The following is a 4,927-nucleotide window of genomic DNA, read 5'->3' as shown; positions in this document are numbered from 1 at the left end:
GCAGTGCACTCAAGTCATATAGAGGATCTTTGATGAGGATTTTTGCTTTAAGTCCTTTAAAAACAGCAGTGCACTCAAGTCATATAGAGGATCTTTGATGAGGATTTTTACATTAAGTCCTTTAAAAACAGCAGTGCACTCATGTCATATAGAGGATCTTTGATGAGGATTTTTGCATTAAGTCCTTTAAAAACAGCAGTGCACTCAAGTCATATAGAGGATCTTTGATGAGGATTTTTGTATTAAGTCCTTTAAAAACAGCAGTGCACTCAAGTTATATAGAGGATCTTTGATGAGGATTTTTGCATTAAGTCCTTTAAAAACAGAAGTGCACTCATGTCATATAGAGGATCTTTGAGGAGTATTTTTGCATTAGGTCCTTAAAAACAGCAGTGCACTCATGTAATATAGAGGATCTTTGTTTAAAAACAGCAGTGCACTCATGTCATAAAGAGGATCTTTGATGAGGATTTTTACATTAGGTCCTTAAAAAACAGCAGTGCCCACATGTCAAATAGAGGATCTTTGATGAGTATTTTTGCATTAGGTCCTTTAAAAACAGCAGTGCACTCATGTCATATAGAGGATCTTTGATGAGTATTTTTGCATTAGGTCCTTTAAAAACAGCAGTGCACTCATGTCATATAGAGGATCTTTGATGAGGATTTTTGCATTAAGTCCATTAAAACAGCAGTGCACTCAAGTCATATAGAGGATCTTTGAGACACTTGTGATTTAGGGCTATATAAATAAACATTGATTGATTGATTGATTGATTGATTGATCTTTGATGAGGATTTTTGCTTTAAGTCCTTTAAAAACAGCAGTGTACTCATGTTGTATAGAGGATCTTTGATGAGGATTTTTGCATTAAGTCCTTTAAAAACAGCAGTGCACTCAAGTCATATAGAGGATCTTTGATGAGGATTTTTGCTTTAAGTCCTTTAAAAACAGCAGTGCACTCAAGTCATATAGAGGATCTTTGATGAGGATTTTTACATTAAGTCCTTTAAAAACAGCAGTGCACTCATGTCATATAGAGGATCTTTGATGAGGATTTTTGCATTAAGTCCTTTAAAAACAGCAGTGCACTCAAGTCATATAGAGGATCTTTGATGAGGATTTTTGTATTAAGTCCTTTAAAAACAGCAGTGCACTCAAGTTATATAGAGGATCTTTGATGAGGATTTTTGCATTAAGTCCTTTAAAAACAGAAGTGCACTCATGTCATATAGAGGATCTTTGAGGAGTATTTTTGCATTAGGTCCTTAAAAACAGCAGTGCACTCATGTAATATAGAGGATCTTTGTTTAAAAACAGCAGTGCACTCATGTCATAAAGAGGATCTTTGATGAGGATTTTTACATTAGGTCCTTAAAAAACAGCAGTGCCCACATGTCAAATAGAGGATCTTTGATGAGTATTTTTGCATTAGGTCCTTTAAAAACAGCAGTGCACTCATGTCATATAGAGGATCTTTGATGAGGATTTTTGCTTTAAGTCCTTTAAAAACAGCAGTGCGCTCATGTCATATAGAGGATCTTGGATGAGGATTTTTGCATTAAGTCCATTAAAAACAGCAGTGCACTCAAGTCATATAGAGGATCTTTGATGAGGATTTTTGCATTAAGTCCTTTAAAAACAGCAGTGCACTCATGTCATATAGAGGATCTTTGACGAGGACTTTTGCATTAAGTCCTTTAAAAACAGCAGTGCACTCAAGTCATATAGAGGATCTTTGATGAGGATTTTTGCATTAAGTCCTTTAAAAAACAGCAGTGAACTCATGTCATATACAGGATCTTTGATGAGGATTTTTGCTTTAAGTCCTTTAAAAACAGCAGTGCGCTCATGTCATATAGAGGATCTTTGATGAGGATTTTTGCATTAAGTCCATTAAAAACAGCAGTGCACTCAAGTCATATAGAGGATCTTTGATGAGGATTTTTGCATTAAGTCCTTTAAAAACAGCAGTGCACTCATGTCATATAGAGGATCTTTGACGAAGACTTTTGCATTAAGTCCTTTAAAAACAGCAGTGCACTCAAGTCATATAGAAGATCTTTGATGAGGATTTTTGCATTAAGTCCTTTAAAAAACAGCAGTGAACTCATGTCATATACAGGATCTTTGATGAGGATTTTTGCATTAAGTCCTTTAAAAACAGCAGTGCACTCATGTCATATAGAGGATCTTTGATGAGGATTTTTGCATTAAGTCCTTTAAAAACAGCAGTGCACTCATGTCATATAGAGGATCTTTGATGAGGATTTTTGCATTAAGTCCATTAAAAACAGCAGTGCACTCATGTCATATAGAGGATCTTTGATGAGGATTTTTGCATTAAGTCCTTTAAAAACAGCAGTGCACTCAAGTCATATACAGGATCTTTGATGAGGATTTTTGCATTAAGTCCTTTAAAAAACAGCAGTGCACTCATGTCATATAGAGGATCTTTGATGAGTTTCACATTCCAGTTACATTGACAGTTTGTACTATGTAGTCATATTTAAATTGTTTTATTTGTACAATTAATTTCCCTGATGTTTCCAAAATAAGTCTGAAATTTTTTTTTTTTTATTATTATTTTAATTCCGGCAGGATATGTGTCACTCTTGTGCTGGTGATCAGTGAACAACACGAAGGTGTATATTTAAATGGCTTAATAAAACAATAAAAGTGTTCTCTATGTGCAGTCAGTTCCTTTATTTGTGCTGCACAGAAGCCTTCTCAAATTCACTTCCCTCTCCGTGAAAAGAAAGCAGACCTGAATACTTAATAGGTGCATGCAGCCATAATCCAGACACAGAAAGTAAGACCTGGAGCAGGAATGTGTGATGAAGACCATATAAAGCAGCGCTTGTCTGCACTGATCACTAACACAACACTCCCTAAAGTGGACACACACGTTGTGTGAGATGAAATAAGGCAGCACTGTCTCCCACACGCTCGCTTTTTGTATTTCCACCCCCATTCTGCAGCCTGTTCACACAGGAAACATTAGCCTCTTCCTGCATTAGTAGGTCGCTAACACCGCTGTCTGACCTGCCCTGCACCAAGTCATCCATTACATGTGTTGGGGGGCTCAGAGATCACAGGAGTGGTTTTTTTTTTACCACATATGGCCATTTTATTACATTCTTAACAGTCTTAATATTACATAATAACATTTATGCTGAAGCGGTTAGTAAACACATCATAAAAATATAAACGCAACACTTTTGTTTGGCATACGACAGTACCAGTCAACAGTTGGGACATACTTTCTCTTTTATTGGCAATTGTGTCGCAAGTGTTGGCAATGCACTCACTTCTTCAATGCGTGCATTGGCAGGACTGTTGTTGTTGTTGTTTTCTCAAATATTAACACTTCATTACATGTCATTAATATAACTATAGGAAAAGTTTTTTTTTAAATAATTATCGGAAAAATTTGAACTAACAAATATAGAAAAAATATGTATATAAGTGTTTTTCATTGATTAAAAATATGTGTGTATGTATATACATACTGTATATACATATTTATATAGACATACACATGAATATATGTGTATAAATATATATACACATATATATATACAAATATATACACATATATATATACACTTATATATACACATAAATATATATACATATTTATATATACACACATATATATACATATATACTGTACATACACATATATATACACATACACACATATATATATATATATATACACACACACAAGTATATGTCTCATATATATATATATAGGGAGTGGACGGCTAGTTACCCAACCCACTGGTCTCTCGCAAGAGGGACACCCACCTTAACTACGAAGAAATCAAGGAAAAAACAACCCGCAGGCCCTCCGAGAGGCGGGATGAAAGATGGGCCTAACATGACGGATCACACGGTAAAGACGATGGCAACGGAAACGGATAACGAGAACATCAGAACTCCAGTTAATGAGGAGAAGATCCTCCGAAAGTGTGCTTGCGGATGGGAAAAGGTGACCACGTACAGGGGACTGCGAATCCACCAGGGGAAAGCAAAGTGTGGTCAGAGAGGCCAACAGCAACCTTGCACCGCGGCAGCGGGTGAGACAAGAGGGACCAGAAGCCAGGTAGAAAACCACAGTGCTAACGGACCCAATGTTGCTGAAAGCACAGATGGCACAGAGGAAGAAAGCCCCTCGGTGGAGGCTGAGCCCCCACGTGAGCACCAAGACCCAATCTCTACCATCTCACACAGAACAGAGCCACAAGCAGAGACCAAGAAACCAGCAAGAAGGAACAAGCTCAAATGGCCAAAGGCAAATGAAGCAGAGGCATGGCGTACTTTGGATACAGACCTGACCAAGATCCTGGAGGAAAGGTTGCATGGAGGTGCCGAAGCTAAGCTTAACCTGTTTGGGGACATCATATACCAGACCTGCAAAGACAGGTTTGGTGAAATTATCTCCAAGCAGAGGACTGCCCCAAGGGAAATGGGGAGGAGGGAAAAGGAGATCGCCGAGCTTGTGCGAAGACGCCGACAACTCCGCAAGAACTGGAGGAAGGCAACCCAGCCAGAGAGAGAAGGTCTGAAAGTCCTGTGGGAGGAGGTCAGGCAAAGGCTATCCAGGCTCCGCAGAGCTGAACGCATCCGCAAGCGTAGCAAACGGAAGCAGAAAGAGCGAGCCAGCTTCTTCAAGGATCCCTTCAAGCACGCCAGACAACTGCTGGAGGAGAAAAAGTCCGGGAAGCTCGAAACCACCAGGGAGCAAATGGAACAGCACGTCAAAAGGCAGTACAGTGATCCGCTAAGAAACGTCCCATTAGGAACACCAGGGTACGTGCCCCGGCCTGCGCCACCGACAGCTGAATTTAACATCATGCCCCCCAAGCTCAGCGAAGTTAGGCAAACCGTGAAGAAGGCAAGGTCCTCATCAGCACCAGGC

This window comes from Entelurus aequoreus, linkage group LG21 (genome assembly GCF_033978785.1).
Source record: "Entelurus aequoreus isolate RoL-2023_Sb linkage group LG21, RoL_Eaeq_v1.1, whole genome shotgun sequence".
Lineage (NCBI taxonomy): Eukaryota > Metazoa > Chordata > Actinopteri > Syngnathiformes > Syngnathidae > Entelurus > Entelurus aequoreus.
Note: the sequence above shows the minus strand (reverse complement) of the source record.